Source organism: Mustela putorius, unplaced genomic scaffold (assembly GCF_011764305.1).
Source record: "Mustela putorius furo isolate JIRA1106 unplaced genomic scaffold, ASM1176430v1.1 tig00003875_pilon_pilon_pilon, whole genome shotgun sequence".
NCBI classification, from domain to species: Eukaryota; Metazoa; Chordata; class Mammalia; order Carnivora; family Mustelidae; genus Mustela; species Mustela putorius.
In genome coordinates, this window is record NW_025422026.1 from 6,256,871 (window position 1) to 6,277,060 (window position 20,190).

Genomic DNA, 20,190 nt, shown 5'->3' on the forward strand with positions numbered 1-20,190 from the left:
CAATATCGGATTTCTTCCAAGGAGGGAACACCTGTATGTGAATTCACCCAGATGTCACTTATTATTTGATTGCACTTAAGGTGTTCCTTACTGATCCCACATGGAAATTTCGATAGGTTACTGCCATACTGATTCCTAATATCAAAGTTGTTTCTTCAGTGAAGAAAAGGCAATTGTGATCTCACTCTTTCTATACAGAACCAATGGACTCTGGAAAATTAAAGTTTTAGCCCAGGCTAATGGCAATTTAAGGTTGCCATAGGCAATGCATGAAATGGCCTCTGACCCTGCTCCCCCAAGCTCCTGGGCCACGGAGAGGGGCGGGGAGGCCAGGAAACTGCCAACTGGTGAGAACTATCTTACCTCTAGCCCCCACTCATCCAGGACCCCTTCCTCCCGCCTGGCCTTCCCACCCTGGACGGACGGATGAAGTTCTGTATTACACAAGTTTGAAGTCGGAGCAAGAGGCCGTGGTTTGCTTCTCTGTATCCCCAAGGTACTGTCTAGAGCCTGACACATAGTGCTTGGTCAATCAGTGTTGAATGGATAAATGAAGACAATAGAAAAAATATAGTCTGGCGCAGGAAGCCTTCCAATTCCTGAGCTCCATGGTTCCTCTGCAAACCCACTTACGGCTTCATGGGATAGTCCCGAAGGTGCTCAAGTCCAGCCCAAGAGCCATCAGAGGTGGGAAAGGTCAGGGCAGGTGTACCTGCTCAGCTCGGGCTGGCCTGGCAGCCCTCCCACGCTGACCTTGTTCGTGGTGGTGAGACCAGCTCCCTTACTCTGCCCTCCACATCTGACCTGCTCTTCGGTGTCCAGATTTCTGGCCCAGCCCTGCAGGAGTCTACCCTGCTGCTCCACCCCACCTCCAAACTTTTGGGGGGCTCTCCTCCTACTCAGCCTAGGAGACCTGTTTGGGTCCAGTGAGCCTTCTCTGATGACTCCACTCCAAATGAATTCCTCCTCTCTTAAACTCCTAAAGTCTGAGTCAAGCTATCGCTCCTTGAATATGAACCTTATTAGGCTGGCTTCTGCTCTGAGGGGCCAGGGAGCAGGTCAGGGGTTCTCCTGGGGTTCTCTAGGTACCAGAGCTTGGAGCTTATGTGTGGTTGGCAGTCATCGTGACTTATTCTAGTGACTGGCCGAGGGCTGAGCCTGATCCCTCGCTGGCTGCTTTCCCTGCATCTCCACTCGTCACTGACGTGCAATCCACCAGTGAGAGGGTCACACACAGCACAGCCTTGCCGGCTCATGCGTGCTCACCCCACCCCCCCACCCCGCCCCGGTGCTTGCACACCCCTCCTGTAACAGCAGCAGATGGGGGACGCAAACTGACATTTCTCGAGTGTCACAAGCTCCGTATTACTATCCCCAATTTTATAGATGAGAAAACTGGCTCTGAGAGAAGGGAAATCATGTGCCCAAAAGGATCTGAACTAGATCAGACAGATCCCCGATGCCCAGTGGGCTGCATGCTCTGTTTCCCACCACCATGATCTTAAAACCTACAATCTGATATAAAAGGAAGAACAATGGGCTGGAAACCCCTAAAACTGGAGTGAAGGAGACTGCAGGCCCACCGGGAAGGGCGGCTGTAAACCCCAGCCCTTCTCCTTAATGTCCCTCTCCCTCGTGCTCCCCAAGGAAATGACATGCCCTTGGAGTCCTGTGCCACCAAACTTGGGGGGATAGATCTGGTCATGCTAATGACCCGATAAGCCTGGACAGAGGGTGTGGATCCTTTCCCCACCTCCAGCAGACTCAGTGCTACCTCAGGGGAATGCAACATTCTCAAAAGCAGCAGTTCAACCTTCCCCTGGGCAGGTACAATCCCTTGGCACCATGCGCAGACTGGCAGACTTTGGCCAACCCCTGATTTTCCAGACTGAGGCAAGCGAGGCTAGTTCACACTGACAAAAGCCAGGATTGGGTGGGATACTTGTCACTCTTCCTAACGCCTCACCAAGGATCCCGGGGGCCCAGCACTGAGCCTTCCTACCCATTACCTGGTTCCTTCCTCTACAAGTGCCTGTTTGGGTCAGCCCAAAGCAGGAGACACTACGCAGCCACCCTCTAGCCCCCGATATAAGCTCATGCTGCTCCCCAAAAGCCCAGGCAGACTGCTGGGAGAAGAGGACCCATGGGGGGACTCAGACCACCACCCACTCAAGGGCTGTAGCTTCTGAGACACGCCCCAAGCGATCCCCTAATGACATCTGGCTTAGAGAAGGGCAGACCCTAGATTACATTTCCCACTCTTTCTGCTTCCCTTAAAGAAGATAAAGCAAGCAGAGCGTTAGCACAGAACTTGGCACAGCAAAAATGTTCAATAAAGTGTTCCTGCCATCATTATCGTGACTCATTATGATTTCCTGGCTGCCCATTCCTCACCTCCCGGGCTCATGTGAGGAGATGTCTTTTCATAAACTCCAGGTTTGCTGAAGCTGGGAGACCATTAACAGAGTCCTGGGTTTCTGGGGCAGGACACTGGACTTCCTGAGAGGGGAAGGGGGCTGGAAGCAAGGCTGGACCCACAGCCAGGGGTCCTCCGAAGTGAGAAGGCCCCTCTGGCCTCTGACAGCAGAATGAGCCCAGCACCTCCCCAGAAAATATCTCTGAAGACCCAAGGCTTGGCAGGGAGCCAGGGCAGGAGGCCTCTCGAAGACATCGACGCTGGCTCTGAGCCAAGGCACATCCCAGAAGCTTCAGCTCGCAGGGAGCAGCACAGCTGAGGGAAAGCCGGTAGAGGGGCAACGAGGAGGCCTGGGGCCAAAGGAAACCTGCTTAAAGTGGGTTTGGGATGAACTTGGGATGCACAGCTGCCTTCCCACGCCCTGTGGTTTCCACACGCCTGGGAGACTATGCAGTCACGGCAAGGACAGGAATAGGGGCCTGGGGACGCGGTCCACCCCCAGGACAACCCTCCTGTCACGTACAACTGTCCCCATACCAACTCCATGGGGCACTGACAAACCTCCATCCAAAGACTCCTAGGGTTACCCACTGGCTCTCTTCCCCCGACCCTAGACTCTGAAAACCAATGCTGCCTCTAGATTCAGACCTTCTGCCTCCAAGGACCGTGGGGGTAACTCCCATTTAAGGGGCTGTACTAGACACCCCTAAAAGCCCTGTAGACCTGAGCCTCTCTAGTGGCCTCCTGCCTGGCATTTCCATGGCCTTCTATACACAGAGCTCTCTGTGGCTAGGGACTTCCAGGGATAGACCAGGATTAGTTACTGAACACCAGGGCTGGAAGAGATCTTAATTCTCTAGTCCAGGCCAATAAAATAGGAGCAGCATGTATCATTTCAAATTTCCTAGAAGCCACACTGAAAAGTAAGAAGAAACAGGTAAAGCTAATTTGAATATTGTATCCTATTTGACCGAATTTTTATCCCCGTTCTGGCACGTTGTGTTGACCACACCTCGGGAGACCAACAGTGGCTGGCATCCCGGACCGCGCAGCTCTTGACTCCAGCAACCCCGCCAGCTTTCGGATGAGGAGGGGGCCCAAGTGTCTCCAAGGAGTGGGCGCCCAGCCCGTCCCTCCAGCCGGGCCCCTCAGCCTGTCCTTTTAGCCCCCCAATTCATACTCACCTATGAGACAGATGAGTTTACGAGAAATCCAACTCAGGGCAACTGCAGCATAAACCTGTTTGAAACAGGCAAGCTGGAGGGGAGAGGGCATGGGTGTACTTGACATCACAGGCTCAGGAACACAGACCAACGGGAAGGCACAGAAGGGAGGCTCTACGCGTGACCTCTGCACTGGAAGCAGGTCCCGGTGAGGCCCTCTGGGTGTGCCGCCCCCCCGATCAGGGCCACCCGGCTGCTTCAGGTTGCGAATACCCACGCTCCAGCACGGGAGCTGGTGAATTTTCTACCACGTCTCCCTGGAGGAACTACCCACAAAAGCTCCTCTCTGATTTAGAAGGCAAGAACAAGTCGTGCATTTACCCCGTGCTTCTAGTCTTCGTACTCTGAGTCGCCATGCCAACACACAGTCGTAATTACCGAGGAACGCGCCAATAGTGGCAGCATTGACAAAGACACTATATCAGGGCCTGTGAGCTAAGCAAGGTCAGGCTCCTCGCGGCCCCCCGGCTTCCTGCCCATTTCCTTTATTCCGCTCTGTTCCATCTCCTTCCCTTCATTCTTCCTCCCCCACCCAGATGGTCTCTTATTATATTTTCTCCGCAAAGAAAGACCTTACAGCTTAGTGTATAAAACACTTTTATAGCAATTAGGAGACAGGTTCTCCTTTGAGTCCCGATTTTAACTTGTGGGAAAAGTCACTTTGACATCCAGGCCTCAGTTATTTTGCTGTGAATGGGGAGAGTATTTTGTACAGTGCCTATTCAGAAAGTGGGCTCCTGCATTCCCTTAGCCTACTGAATTCAGGGCCTGCCGTCTATCTAGGGGACGCTAAGATCTCTACGAGCAGCACCAGAGGTACCAGAAGCTCAGAGAAACAAAAGAATGTTCAAATCAGAGAAGGAGTTGGTTCTAATGCCCTGAGAACAGCAGGGCCTGTATCTTCCCCCCAGGAAGGGCGCAGATCTCGGAGAGGGGGCTGGGAACAGCTGAAGGGTAGGCTCTATCCGATTATAAAAAAAAAGGAACGGGATGGATGGGAACTATCAAGTTAAGTGACAAGCATCCTGAGGCCCCCAGTGGGAACGAGGACAGGCACCCATTTAAAACGAGAGGTCAAAAAAAGAAGGCAGACAGCCACCGCCCGAGCTCTACACGAGAGCGCCCCAATTTCAGAACACCCAGTGCACCAACATCTGAACTTACAAAGGAGATAAATTGGAGGCTGATGATTAGCATCACAAAATGATTATTCCCTTTGTAAAAGGCTTCACTGCAGGACTGCTTTAAATAGTGCATTTAAACCATGATCTGATTTGCTAAATTCGATTTATACACATCTACTGCCTAAGCTGGCGTGTGGCTGTATTTACATGTCTTCCCCTGGCACAGAGGAGGGGAGAGGCCAGCCATTATTTGGGGCCTTGAATCTTGTAGACAGTAGCTAATCTGGGGAGCTGAACCCTGTTTTTCTTCCACAGCTGGGGCTTTTGCTATAAACTGGCCCCAGCTCTCCACCCCACTTTGTCTAGCAAGAGTCTGCCAGAAGATGATGGTCAGGTTTCGGCCAGGATTTGTTGTGGTGTTTCAGCCAATAGAGGCTCCTCACCAAGAAGGAGACCCCCACCCCCACCCCGAACGCCCAAGGATGACAACTTTCTGGTACAAATTTCTAGAGAATCTGTCTGTGGGAGGCTCACTAAATTTATTTAGCGCCTACAGTTATCATACCAGGGTTCAAAGGCTCCCTTTTGGGAGCCATGGAAATTGACTATCTGTTTAAGTTCTGGGGATCTGATGAGCCACATTCTGCTATTCGTGGGAAGCCTCAGGAACCAAACCTGGGCTGGCCCACAGAAGCTGGATCTCCACCCCAAGACAAAGAATGGGTCCACCAGGTCTCATGGTGACTGTGCCAGTGTCATCAGGAAACCTCTTTAGTTCCCCTAAAGGGGTTTGCAGGTCTCACTGACAGCATAGTCCTTCAAGAGAGAAATGACTCCTTCCCACAAGACCCAACAGAGTAATAGGGCAGTTAGGAGCCAGACCACTGCCAAAAGGAGAAGTGCCCAGCTCACACCATTTGCTAAAAGAACGAGGTCTAAGGAATATATGGGCTCAGAAAAGCAACATTCAAAATAACCCAAATCTTTTCAAAAAAACTCAAGCTAGAACTTCTCCCTTCACCACCACTGTCATATCCAAGAACCAGAGGCTTGGCCTTTGAGAACCACATGTTCATTTATCAAATATTTGCAGACATCCAGGGACGAGCTCAGCCCAGCTCTGGGAACTGAGGGCAGAGAAAGGAACAAGACAGTACTCAAGTCTGAGGGGTTTATGGTAGAGGACAGAGGGGTCACCAAACAGAACTAAACCATTTCACTGTTGAGAAGCCCACCAAAACCCGCTCATGAGAAGATGGGAAATCAGACTAGGAATCGATTGGACTGGATCCCAGTACCTGCTCTTCTAGCCAACTTTATGACCTTGGGGAAAATCACTTAACTTCTCTGGGCCTGGTTCCTCATCTGTGACATGAGTAGTTGACGTACATAATAACCAAGCTTTAAATTTTCTATAAATCTTACAGAGGAAGAAATGTTCATATCTCTAAAAAACCCTGATAAGCTTTCTTTCCCTTTTCTTTCTTTCTCTTTTTGACCAAGGTTATAAATCGCCTCATGTTCTTCTTGGTCTTGGCTGCCAGGGGGCTCAGGACCACCACAATATTAAAACAACATTTATTTTAGGCCAGAAGACTGGGCTGGGGGCCTGTCTCAATGACAGGAGAGCTCTCATAGGTGAGGTGGGGGCTGTGTGGACCTGGGGGCTTGGATTCAGGACAGGCTTGGATCCAGTCACAATGGTGATGAATCCGTGTGTTTGCGTGTGTGCATGCACGTGCAGAGCCCATGTTTAAGAACTCAGGCTTTGGGGCAGACAACCCAGGCTCCACATCCTGACTTTGCCACATCCTTAGCTATAGCCAAAGTCACAAAGAGTCACCACCACCCTACGTGTCAAGCTGAGGCCCAAAGGCTTGAGAAGTGCTTACTACCGGGCTAGGTACAAAGCGAGACTCAACAAACACAAACGGACTGCAGTTTCTTAGTCACTCTGCACAAAGGTATACGCGTAGGACCTGCTTTAGGGCAACGGTCGATCAACTGGGGCAGTTACGGGGGGAAAAAACGGCAAATGCTCGTAAATTATTCACCAGGTGGAAAGGGGGCCGTTGCAGAGCCACTGCTCTGACCTAGGGCCACGGCCTGGTGCGGGCACGAGCCCCGAGCTCCGAGGTGCTGCTCCCGCGCGCCCGCAGCACCGCCGGGGGCGCGGCGAACCGAGCCTCCGGGCCGTGAGCGCTGTGGACTCAGAGGCCGTCGGCGAGCTCCGGGCCACACCAGGTCCCGGGCAGGGCGGCCTGGCCCTGCTCGCCGCTCGGGCCTCGCGGGGTCCAGGACAGGGGGTGGGGAGGAAGCAGACGGCGGCCGTGGGCCTGACGTTCCTCGGAAGGAATGAAAAGAGCGCGAAGCACGCGCGGGGCCGCTCTCAGACCCCGCGCCACCGCCTCGCCGCAGCCCGGAGCGCGGGGCCGGGCGAAGAGGCCACGGGCCGCACGCGGCTTTCTCCGCGGCTCCGGCGGGAGCGCACGCAGCGGCCCGGGGCGCAGCCGCCGCGACGGAGGGCCCGGCTGCCGCCGGCGGGTCTAGCCTGCCGCCGTCATCAGCGCCCCGGGGGCCTCGGCCGGGAGCGCGGCGGCGGCGGCGATGGGCGGGAGGGCGCGAGGGCGCGCTCGACGCGCGTTCCGGGGCTGTGGGCCGCGCCGCGACCTACCTCGTGCCCACGCAGCCATCTTGCCGCGGCTCCTCGCTCTCTCAAAATGGCCTCCCGGCCCCGCGGCGCCCTGCTCGCCTCCTCGCCGGGCCTGGGGTCCGCTGTGCGCGACCCCCTCCCCCACCCCGCGCCCGCGCTCCCTGGTCGGCGGCACCGCGGGGCCCGAAGGCCGCGGGGCCCAGGCTGCGTCCCGGCGTCCGCGAGGCGCGAGGGCGGCCCCCTCTGTGCAGCCGGGCCGCTGCGGGGCACGAGGGAGGCCGCCGCGCCGCCCCGCGTAGACGGGCCAGGCTCCCGGCCTGAGCGCCTCGGACTCCCGCGGGACGCCGACGGCGGGGAGAGCCCGGGTGACCGGGCGGCCGCGTCAGAGGCCAGAACCAGGGCCGCCTGCGCCAGGCGTCCACGGGGAGCCCCACGCCGTGCTCCGCTGAACTGGATCGCAGAGCGTCGCGTGCGCGTAGCTGTGGGGTTAACGCCGGTTTCCACATCCCCCCCCCCCCAGGAGGGCCACGGAAGGGGATGACACCGGATCCGGGCCTAGGGAGGAGGGACGTTGCCTTTTCGGTGACCCAGGTGAAAACACAGACGCTCCACCGACCTCATGGTGGAATCTCCCAACCTCGGGGCTGCCGGCCCCCGAGCCCGCTTTGGCGCCCCCGCACAGAGCAGAGGGGGCAGGCAGACAGCTTCTCCTCCCACGCCCGGGCTCTGGCCACTCACCTTTCCACCCGCGCGCCCTCCTACGAGCAGGTGCCGATGGCGAGTTCGTGCCGGAGAAGACGGCGCCGAGGTGGGAGGCGCCTGCAGGGGAGTAGCTGTAAAACAGAACGGAGACATCAGGCGCCCCCCACGCCCGCCTAGAAGCGCGCTGCGGTCCCCTGGAAGGTGGGAGTAGGGCACGCGCATCCTCCAGGTCACGACCACAGTCCGGGGCGGCTGCTGGGCGCACGCGGTGCCTCAGTCTCGCTCGCCGGAAGCACGGGAGGGAAGCCCGGTACTGGCTAAGGGGGTTCCGTCCGGGTCCTGAGCTTCTTACCCTCCAGCCAGCCAGGAGCCCGTGAGGTGGGACCGCTCCGTGCACCAAAGGCCAAGCACATCGCGGAGAGCCTGCCAGCCACCACCCCAGGATGCCCCTGGCTTCCCCGACAGAGCCGCTCCTGAGTCCTGGCACTCGGAACCTGCCTGAACCGGGCCACCGGGCCGTTTTCCGGAAGCCCAACTGTGAGAAATCCGGAACCCGAGTTACCGTGGGCCTCCTGGGGGCGCCCTCTTGGCCTCGCACGGTAACCTGAACCCCCGCTCCTTTCAAGTCTCTAAGGACACTTGCAGGTGCACCTCTTTAGCCAGCGGGCGAAGCGGGGAACTTTACACCCGTCTGATCCTCCCTCCCAAGGGGGTGCTCTTTGGAGTCCTAATTTGTCTTCCAGTTCTAGGCCTGGTGGCTATGCCGGGCATCTGGGAAAGAAGGCAGCTGGTCAATTCTTCATGGAACTCTGGCCATTTATTGGTGCTTTCACTCTCTTCAGCGGGTAGAGGTTTGAACTTCATCTCCAGACATCCATATGCACCCCTTGCCCCAGCGTGGAGAAAGAAATACCATTTGCTCAGCACCCACTGTATGCCAGGCACTTTATTTGTATATTTTACCTAATTCTCACACGATCCCTGGAGGTGCAGTTACATAGGTTACCACCATTTCACAGAGGGGGTGGGGAAACACAAGTCGAGAGGTGATGGGATCTGTCAAGGGGCTAAACCCAGTTGCAATGGCAAAAGCTTGCCCCAAAAAACCCTGTCTCTCACGTGTGGGCATCCTCCCCCACCCCCCAGCTGCTGCTGCTCTGGAATTTGGATTTGCTGGTTTATTAACCCAGTCTACGATCTTCCGGGGTCTTCCACTCTGGTGTCTCAGCTCAGGAATTGTCACCCCAAGGGACACAAAAGGCCACAGGCCAGTCCCCCTGCTCACCCTGTGACCAGCGAAAGGAATTCTTGTAGCCTCTATGGACACCCCAGAGGCATTTCCATCCCTCTTTAGTCTGGGTCCAGAACCTTGGGGGAATCTAGCAAAGCCTCATGGGGGCCAATAATCCACTCCTGATTTTTAAATTTCCAGTCTACACAGCCAAAGAAGTGGGTGACCTCCATTATTACAAGGATAATTCACACAGGAGAAAATGAGATGAAGGGGCAGGTTGGGCATGATATTTTTACACACAACCCCGTTGGTGACCTGAGGGGATTCAGGAGCTCAAAAGAGGATCATCTCAAGGAAATGCCCCTCTCTCTGGTTTCCTGCGAAATCTTTCAACCCAACTGATAATCAGGCAGAAAGCCGTGTCACTCCCCCAACCTCCAAAGCTGAGAGGCGCTTTTTCTTTAAATGACGTTAATGTGACGTTAATGTTTCTTTCTTTTTTTTTTTTTTCAATGAAACCTCCGTAAGAGACAACCTCCATTAAAAAAAAAAAAAATTATCCCCACTGGGCCTGATGTGAAATAAATTTTAAGAAAACACAAGTTTGGGCTTTTTCAGAAGAGAGCCAGGGAAACAGCCCCACCCCCAGGCTGCCCGAGGTGACAAAAGACGGCAGCTGAAGGTTGAGCCCGGGTGGGTACAACCAGACTTGGGAGGCGCCAGGAACGGGGGTAATAGAGGGCACAAGTGTCTGCAGCCCTTCAGAGGGCAGAGGAGGAGAGGTCCCTTTCAAAAAAAAAAACCCCAAATCGATGGTGTGAGACCAGCCTTGGCTAGGAGGATGGCTGTGTGCCCAAGTCCCTGCCCAAGTCGCCGCCGAGCATCTCCACCCTAAAAAGACAGCGAAGACTCAAGAAATGCCACCCTGTACATTCCTGCGACACACAAAGCCCCAGGATTTCGCCAGAGGTAGAGGAGAGCAGCTCCACTCACAGCACACCCTAATTCATGGGGAGAGGGGGTTGCAAAACTAGGCTGCAAGCTGCTGGGGGTGGGTGGGCGAGGCTGACCACTGAGGGGTTGGAGTGCCTGTACAGATGGAAGCTGAAAGGAAGTTCTAATTAGCACAAAGCCGGCACCTTCCATTAATAGCTCTCTGTAGGCTCCTGGACGCCGCTGAAGAGAGCCAAGTTGGAATGTGTGAGGCTCACCTGTCCCCAGCTCATTAACAGACCTTGGGTGTGAACAGGGCTGTCCTGGCAGAAGACCAGCCCAAATCAGCTCCACCCCCCAAAAAATTTAATTACAGATCTGACTTCTGGGCCCATCTGAGGGGAAAGTATTTCGCCCAAGTCCAATGTCACCCTAAACACGAAATCTCCTGGACACTTGCTCAGCCAGGCCTTGGAGGACAGTGCTCCCTAAAGACTTGAAATAAATGCTTAAAAAAAAAAAAAAAACTAGCATGCATTTCCGTGTGTGTGTGTGTGGGGGGGGGGACTCCAGATAGGTCAAACTAACCCATGCTAAGAGACCTCAGGAGGGAGGTGAGCAGGGATTGACTGAGAAGAGGCAGAAGGGAAGCTCTTGGGAAGTGCTGTCCGCCTTGAGGGTTGGCTACCATGGGTGTAAACCCATTTGTCGGAACCCATACAACTGAGCACCTGTGCTCTGTTTCTTACGTGTAAATTACACTTCTGCTCACACAGATGCAGGTGTATAATGTATGTGGCTTATATCCACACATATGGATACAAAGTTCTCGGCCCCTCCCTGGTTTTCCCTGGCCTGTGATCTCCCCGATGTGAAGGTTCACACCCTTTTCAAGGGTCACAGTGGAGAAAGGGGCCAAAGCAGATGTGGAAATGGGGCTGGGCACATCTCGCAAACACACGGCCCTGGCCGGGTAGGGAGGAGGAATGTCTGAATTGAATCAATTAGCTGCAGAAAACTTCAGAAAAGAAGTAAGGCCCTTCATAAAAACAAAGCCCACTCCTTAATCCCCAAAGGCAATCCTCTCCCCCAGTCCCATGGCCATTCCTTAGTAAACAAAGAAATCCCTCCTTCCACATCCACACCTCAATATTCATTATGAGCTGACGTTAGAGGCTGCATTCCAGCCTCCCAGAGAGCCCTAATGACTGGAAACCCAAGGGCAGAGGACTTCCAGTGCTTTTCCTCGGTTCTCCCTCGCCTCTCCTCTCCCCTTCCTGTGGCAGTCTGTTCGTTCTTCCCTCCTCTCTCTCCCTCTTTCTCCCTTCTTTTCTCCAAATTAGTAAATAAGCACGCCAAGGCAAGCAAATCAAGGCAGAGACATCACTAACTCTTACTTTGTTCATTTATTTTGACAAGTGCAGTTTAATTTTAATTATTTATGATAATACTTCACAGTAGACGAGTAAATGTGCTGGGGTATATTTGGTAACATTAATGAAGTCGGCCTAATAGGAACCTTCACTCCAGTACCCTGCCTGGAGAGCTGCCTGCTGGAGAAGTGGGGTGAGGCCACACTGGTCTGTGGCAGGGTTGGCAATTTTTTTTTTGTGGGGGCGGGGGGGTGGGGAACTTAATGGGTTTGAGGATTAGTGAAGGGAAAATTAACCTGATTCCAGAGAAGAGGCAAATACGCAAGCCCATAATCGTGTGTCGATGTGGATCGTGTGTATTTAAACACCGAGAGAGCACACTTCGTGATAAGGAGGCCCAGGCGTGCACACAAGCCACATGCATATTTACACATGAATCTCAAATGTGCAAATCAGCAGAGGACCAAAGAAATTAGGCTCTGGGCAATTAAAAATTGAAATAAAAATGGAAAATGTGATACACAGAGTTCTGTATCTCTTCAAAGTACCTTTCCCCTATTTATCATATGCCTCAAGTGGGCAAACATGGTGAAAATGTGGAGGATAATAAAAAGGTAGGGGGTTTCTTTAGCTGGCGATTACTTAGAAATGCTCCCTTCAACACACAATGAACCATGAAAAACGGGTCTCAGTCAAGGTAACGTCATTTTAAATGGGACTGATTTTTTTTTATAGCTCCCCCTCAACCCTGTCACCATCCTTAATATAACTGATGGTCACACAAGTGTGTGATTTGAAATGCAGACTTTATGTATACAATAGGTAGATGATACACAGCAACGTGCATTTGGTCCAAACATATAGATATGCTCCAAAGTATTTACATAAATGTTATCTACAATAATGATAGGACTTGTCATAATACAATGAATGCTACATTTCCAAATGTAAGGAAAGAGTCAACCCTTGCTTTTAAAATAAATCAATAAAAAGTACCTCGAAGTCCCCTGTTTCTCATCTCTACCTTGTTGCCAATGGCCAGGGTGGTTTAGGAACATTTCGAGAGATAGAAGTGGGTTATCTTGAAACCAGCTGCACTGCCCACCTCAGGACAGAGTCCAGGATTCTTCCAGAATCTAAAAGCCCAGGTCTGGTCCAGCTCCTGGGACAAGAACTATTACTAGATAGATGATTACTGGATGATTCCAGTGGGGGGGGGGCAAGGTCACCTCCACAACTAGGGTGTGCCAAAGGCTAGAGCGGAGGGTGCCACCACGTGTTTGTGTGTGTGACAGACAGACAGACAGACAGGGTTAGTAGAACTTGCCTGTGCCCATGAAGTGCCTTGTAGCAACTCCCCACCCTCCAAGCACAGGAATGTCTTGGCCATTAGGAAGCAATCATCAGCCGGAGGCACCTGGCTCCCAGCTTTCTCGCCTGGCCCCAAGCTCCTCAAGCCCTTCTCCTTAAAGCTGTGGCCTGGCTCTGGCGTGGGAAAGGCAGTTTGGAGCTTTTCACAAATCCAGTATCCCCTTGAACCAAAACCAATTAGCCTGGCCCAAGGTCCTGTCATTGAGGCCCTGGCCCTCTTTTCAAACCCCTGCGGCTCAATTGCGGTGAGGGGCCGGCCAGTGAATGCCGGGACCACTTAAAGTGGTGCTTAAGCCGGACCGGCCTGGAAGGAAGGAGCCCGGGCTATGGGAGCTGCAGCGGCCCATTCTCAGAGCCACTGACCAAGGTTTTGTTTCAGCCACGGCCCCCACCCTGGCTCTATTTTTAAACACCCTCCCCTTCTCTCGATTCCCAGCTGTCTGGAGGAGAGATGAAAAGCTGGCTCGGGGAAGCCACGAGACACCCAAACTTGGCTGACCCCAGACAGAAACGACATCCCCAAGTTCTGAGTTCTGCCCTTAATAGTCTGGCCCTCGCTGCTTAGGAGAATGGGCCCTAACCTGGATACAGCACTCACTGGGCGGCTCGATGCTGTCCATGATGAGCCTGCACACCAGCCCATCTCATGGAGGGAAAAACTAAGACTCAGAGAAAAGCGACTTGCCCCAGATCACAGCATTCAAGGGCAAGGCAATTTGAGGGAAAGTTCTGAGAGGTCCTGAACACCACTGTCTGGACAGAGATACAAGAGGTTCAAAGATAGACCAAGATGGGCCTTTGGGCCAAGGGGAGAAAGACGCAGAGGAGGACGACCTCGGGGTAATGGGAAAACTCCTGCAAGCGGCCCTCCGGGACAAGCCCAGGGCTCTCCGAAGGCCCTGCCCTCATCCTCCATTCTCCCCCTGCCCAACCCAAACTGAACTGACCCTAGGCCGAATGGGGTGGGCGTGGGGAGATGCCACGGCCTTCCTCCACCCGTCTCCTCTTCTCCTTCCCACCCGTCCAGGCGTAGCGAAGACTCGCCCTCTGCGAGGGGCGGCACTGCCAGGGCGCCCCGGCCGTCGCCATGGTGACGCGCATCCCACCCTAGGCCGGAGCTGATTGGTCACTCCCTCCAGGCTGACGGGGTGGGGGGGTGCGCGCGCGAGGGGGCTAAAGTCAAGGCGGGATGCGGACGGAGACACCCCGACACACACGCGCGCGTGAGGGATGCCAAGGGGGGAAACGAAGGCTATTAAAATGGCGCCGCCGCCGTGGGAGCGCAGACCGGGCTTGGAGCAATCCGGGAGGCTCTCCCGACCGCGCCGCGTCGCCGGGGTCCCGGAGGGCGCACCGATCCCGCCGGGGCTGGCCTCTCCGGCCCGGGGCGCGCAGGCCGGCACACCCCAGCTGGCTGGGCCCGCCCCGCGGCACGTTCGGGCCGGGCGAGCGCGGCGCGGCGGATTAGCCCGGAGCCCGCGGACCCGAGGGCGCGGGGCGGGCGCGATCCGGGGTGTGAGGGCGGGGCGGGGCAGCGGCCGCGCGTCTAATCCCCGCGCTGCGTGTGGGAGCGGCCGGATCAGGGAATTAGCGCTGTAACTTCGGATTAGTAACGCTCGCTAAATGAGCGCCTAATTCCGACCCTTCATGCTTTTCAGCGTCGCGGCTGGGCCCTGGGAGGCCTCCTGGCCTCGCTCCCTCCGCGCTCTGGTCCCATTTCCCGGGAGGTCAGACCGCGGCCGTGGAGAGCTCCCTGGCCAGGCTGCATCAGGCCTCCGGGTCGCGCCGCAGCCCGGTGATGCCCGCTCCCCATTCGCCAGGGCGGAGGCCCACCCGATCCTACAGTCAGTCGTTCAGGGTTGGGAGTTCGTGGACCAGTGAGAAGGAAGCCCCTGATGCCTCACTCACCACGTTGGGTGCCCTGATCTCCGCCCCACCGGCGGCTTGCTGTGCGACCTTGGGCGAGCTACTGGGCCTTATTGAGCTCGGTATTTCTAGGTGTCCAGTGAAAGCGGTTGGCTAAAGAGTATCTTTGAAATCCCAACCAATTCCTGGCTTTCAAGCTGAAGTTCCAATTTTCGGGTTCCTCAAAGCCTTTTTGGATTGGGGCACGGTGGGGAGGAGTAGTGCGACTCTGGGGCAAGACGAAGCCCAAACACGGGGAGCCGGGTGGCCAATGCCTTGGGGGAAGGTTCCCTGGGACAGGGAGATGAGGTTTGAGAAGGCCCAAGACGCAGCCGGTTCCTTCAGGTTCTGGCAAGTCTGGAGAGGTCGGATGGGGCGGGGCACCGATTTTGAGCCTTTTCCTGGGACTTCAAGCATCGGGATGGGATTTGAATGTGGCTCTTTAGGGGAAGAATTCATACCCGGAGGCCGAAATAGGGAGGGTTGGCCTCTCTCTGAAGGCCGTTTCCGGTGGGTGTAGGGCGGGGTCCGGGAGACTAGGATTCCAGCGCGCTCTGCCCGCGGAAGTCCCGTCGCATCGATCCTTCCCCTGATCTGGGAGGTTTGCATCAACGGATTTTCGTAGAAAGCGGAAAGAAAACCGCATTCTCCCCTGCGCAGACTCCTCCTCCCCCGGACCCAGATTTCAGGACCGCCCAGACGGTTTGGGACCCTGCTGTTTAAAAATAAAAACAGAAAACTCATTTGAACTGCATAGACACAGCTGTGAAGCTGCAAAGCCACTGGGCTAATAGCAGGACTCGTTCTTGCAAAATAGCAAAGGGATGGGGATGGTGGGAAAGGAAGATCGAAGCCCTGGGGTCCAGGGCCAGCTGGCTATCAAGGCAGGCAGGGAGCACAGGGCGAGGGGGTGGGAAGAGCTGCTCTGGTTTCCTCAGAAATGAGGTCAGGATTGGAGCCGTAGGCTCCCAGGTGCGCTGGGAAGGGAGGGGCAGCCCTGGGTGTGCAGCCAGTGGCCTGGTGGATCCTGAATGATACTCGCCCCCTTCCCCAGCTTTTTTGGCAGGATAAAGGGCGACTGGCTTTTAAAAGTGGGGGGTGGCATGGGACACACAGGGTTCCCGAAAACCTTCTACCTGGTGATTACCTCTGAGGATGGGAATTGGGGACCAAGGTGAGCAACTGACTTTCCCGTCTGTTCTTTTGTTTTCTTATTCCATTCTTATTTTCAGTCACTAACACATCCACATGGTTCAAAATTCAAAAAGGTGGTACAATGAACAGTCCCTCTCCACCATCCACCTCAGCCTTGAAGTCCTCCCCCACCCAGGACCAATGGATTTCTCATTGGTATAATTTGAATTTTCCCCTTTAACAGATTTAACCTATTTTCAAAATAATTGTGTTAAGCAAAGGCCAAGAAAAGGCACAGGGTGCGGCTTGAAGGGAAGAGAGTGGAAAAAGATTCCCATTATTACGAGGGGATTTGGGTAGGTTTGGGTAGGACCTGGGAACGTGGACCTGATAAATGAGGAAGAGGTTCTGGGGAATGGAGTGTGCGCCAAGATGGGGAGTCAAGTGACCCGGGCCCAGCTCTGTACTTTAGAGCTCTGTGACTCTGGAGGAGTCATTGCAGGGTTCCACACATTTTCTGGTATACATACGGACAAGGGGACGGGAGGTCACGTCTGGGTGGTGGCTCAAGTCCCCTCGGAACTGCCTATCCCAGCACTCACACACCCACAGACCTAGAGAGCCCTCCAGACCACGAGGGGGGCTGAACGAACCTACATTGGATCCTTTCTTCCCAGAGGCAAGGTAGGGCTTGCTCTTCAGCCACCCATCACCAGGAGCCGAGGTGGTTCCCCAAGCTTCCGGGAGCCCTGAGCTTCAGGACGGGCTTAAGTGTCAGAGAAGACAGTAATCTGGAGGTAGGTATGACCCTCAAGAGGGACCCCAGCACTGTTTGCTATGTGGGACCTAGATCCCCATACAGTGATCAGGGGCAGCCCCACTCCCCACACCCAGCTAAGAGGGGCTGGGAGCCTGAGTGGCCGGGTGTGCTGCATTGGGTTGCCATGGGAACGGAATGCAGATTTCCCCCAATTGCTTTTTTATTTGCTAGACATTGTAATACATCTTATGTGGTGGGGGGCGCGGGTTGGGAGGCAGTGACGCTGGGAGCCTGCCTGCACCTTAACCACTCGGGGAAGTTGGGGAGGCCGCGGGCGGGAGTAGCCTGGCCAGGGCCGGTGCGGAGGTGGCGCGGGGTTGGCCTCGGTCCCTCCCGCCCGCCGGCGCTTGGTTTGTATGCAGGGCAGGGCCGGCCCGACGGGGAGGGAGGCCCCCGCCCCGGCCCCTAGCCATTGAGCGCACTCCTCGCCAGTTCTGCTCCGCTTCACGCTGCACACAGACCCCCCAACTGCACACAAAGGCAGCTGCCAGAGCCCGTGAAAAGTGATCAAATTATCAAGAACTTGACCTCACCGAGGGGCGAAGCTCCGGCAACCCCCAAGCCGTATGCTAATGATGCTCAGGAGCTGACTCGTCGAATAATTCGATAAAGGCCGCTTTGTTAGCGGCGGGGCAGCCCCCTGCCCACCCCTTCAATCCCCCCCACCCCCACCCCCTACCGGCCGCTGTCTCTCTCCCACCGCATTTGCATCCCAAAATCCCCGTCCGCAGCTCCGGGAGAGGATTGTTCCAGCCTGATTTATGGGGTGAAGGCGAAGGCTGGTGCCTTCCCCGCCAGCGACCCCTCGGCAACCCCAACCCCCTCCCTTCCCCCGGTCTTCTCCACTTTGGGGTTCCAGCTTCGGCGCTGGGGTATGGAGTGGGGGCGGGGGAAAGGAGGAGTAGGGAAAGGCAGGCAAGTTCCTCCAGGGTATGGAAAGTGTCCCTGGAGAGAGAGCCGAGGTCAGGTACCTGGTCCGGGCGCGGCCGCTCCGCCGGGCTGGAGTCCGCTGGGCCGGCACTGGGCTCCTCTGGGTTCCTCTGGCTCGTGCGGGCCGGGGCGGTCAGCGGGGCGGGCGCTCGCACACAGAAGTTGTGAGAGTCATTTCTACTTTCGGTTATCTAGCTTTATGACGGCTCTGTGGCACTCATACAGCTAGATAACCAAAGAGAGAAACGGGCCTCCCTTCGCCACCGCCGCTGCCGCGCCGTGGGCCCCACGTGCCGCTGCCCTCTGGGCGCGGGAACCGGAGCGGGCACCGCTCCCAGAGCTCCAGGCGCACGCAGAGAGCCAGAGGGGACCGACAGACACACAGACACACTGACTCCCACCCGGGGCCGGCAGCCCCCGCCCAGTTCCCTCCCTCCTTCCCTCCTGCGCCCTCCTAGCGCGTTCCTCCCCAGCTCCCCGTTCTGTGCGTCCGGGCACCGGCGCCGGCGACCCGCTCCGACGGCGTCCCGGGGCGCACTGAGGGCACCCGCGCTGTGCGCTTCGCCAGCCTCGGGCGCCGCGGCCGCCCCCAGCGCACTGGACAGCCAGCCCTCCTCTCGCACGCTAATCGCCCCGCGGGGAAGTGACGTCAGTGCAGGGATCGGCCAATCACAGACTCTCATTCAAATCCCAGCCCCCTTCCCGCGCTCCGCACCACCCAGCCTTACAATGGCCTCGGCGTTCACGGCTCTCCTTCCCCGAGGCCGGGAGAGCGCCTACGCTGCCCTCAAAAGCGTTAGGGCTGTGCTCCCGGGCGCGCACCGTCTGGCCTTTCCCCCAAACTCCTCTGCCTTCGCCAAGTCCCAAGGAGCCTGGTAACCACCGAGAACCGTCAGAGTTAGGGAGCCGCGGGGATGAGGTCTGGGGACACACGTGGTGGGGCGTGGTAAAGGTCTCTCCAGCGCGGCCAGGTGCGCACCTCGGAGGCCTAAAGCCGAGGGTAGGTTCCGATTCACCTTTAACTTTCTTCTCCTCCTTCTCCAGCACCAGCCCACGCGAGGAAACTGAGAGTAGAGGGAGGGACTAAACGCGAGGGTCGGTGTCCCACCCAAACTGGTCCAGAGCTATGCTACACTCCGGCCTGACCCTGGTGCCCAGGATCAGACTTCTGGGTCCCTCCTCTCTTGAAGCGTCTAGGAAGGTACAATCGATTCTGTCCGGCCTCCTGGAGAGGTCCTAGACCTGAACTAGGCTGCTGATTAAATTCAAGTTCCACCGAAAAACACAAAACCGTGCCTCAGCCTTTCTCAGAGGGCTCTCAGCACACACCTGAGACCCTAGGTGGGGTCAACAGGCGCTGCCCCACTGGATGTCCCCGAATCACCCCCAACTGAGCCTGACAGCAGACCTGGAGGCCCCACTGCAGCCTTCCAGATGTATAGCTGCTTCTTGTTCACCCTTTGATCACCCCGGCCATCACCCACTTCCTCTTTAACGCTGTGGCTACCTTTCACTTGGGTGCTTGGATCCCCTTCCCCTACGTCATCCTCGGGATGCACAAAGACTAAAATGAAAAATGTGGTATCTTTGCTCTCAGATGCCCCCAGAAAAAAAAATTCAGTCCAAGACATAAGGCACAGATTCAGAAACAAAACAGGCAGGTGAATTTCCAGCTTCGGGGGTGGCCAATACACATGAGTTTTCTCCACCCAGGGACTCCTACTGTTGCCATCTGTGAGCACCACAATAAGGTTGGGCAGAGGTACCTATGAGGGTCCATTTTAGTGGGGCCCAGGGCACAAACCACTTTGAGCCAGACAAATCCCTGCAGAATGGACATCAAAGAAGACAGCAAAAGAGGATGGTTTGGGAAAGGATTTCTTGATTTTTCTAAATATCTTTTTCTCCCCTATTTTCCCCTAAAAATGACACATCTCCATTTTGTCGATTTCCTGATTTTGTCAAGTTCCTGTGGCCCTACCGCGAATCTCAGGTTTGTTCTATTTTCATCCTGACCCTAAATCCAAGGCAGCCTGCCTCCCACTCCCATCTCAGCCAGCTTGTGCCAGACCAGACCTGGCATTTACATATCTCCCTCCAAATCCCATTTTGCATACACATCCCTTTTTCCAGAAGGCAAACAAGAGCCAGACAGAGCGGCAGGCCGCCATGGAGAAACAGAGAGGCTGGCGGCAGCCCTGGAAAAGGAACCACCCGAATTTGGGCCCGAGACAGTTAATTCCAAAGGATTACCATAATTGGGAGGCGCCCCTTGCTTCCCCTCCTCCTGCAGCTCGAGGAACCAGCACTGTCTCCCCTTCTTGGTGTGTGTGGGGGCGGCCTCCAGAGCCCTAGTCCTTCTGGGCCACCCC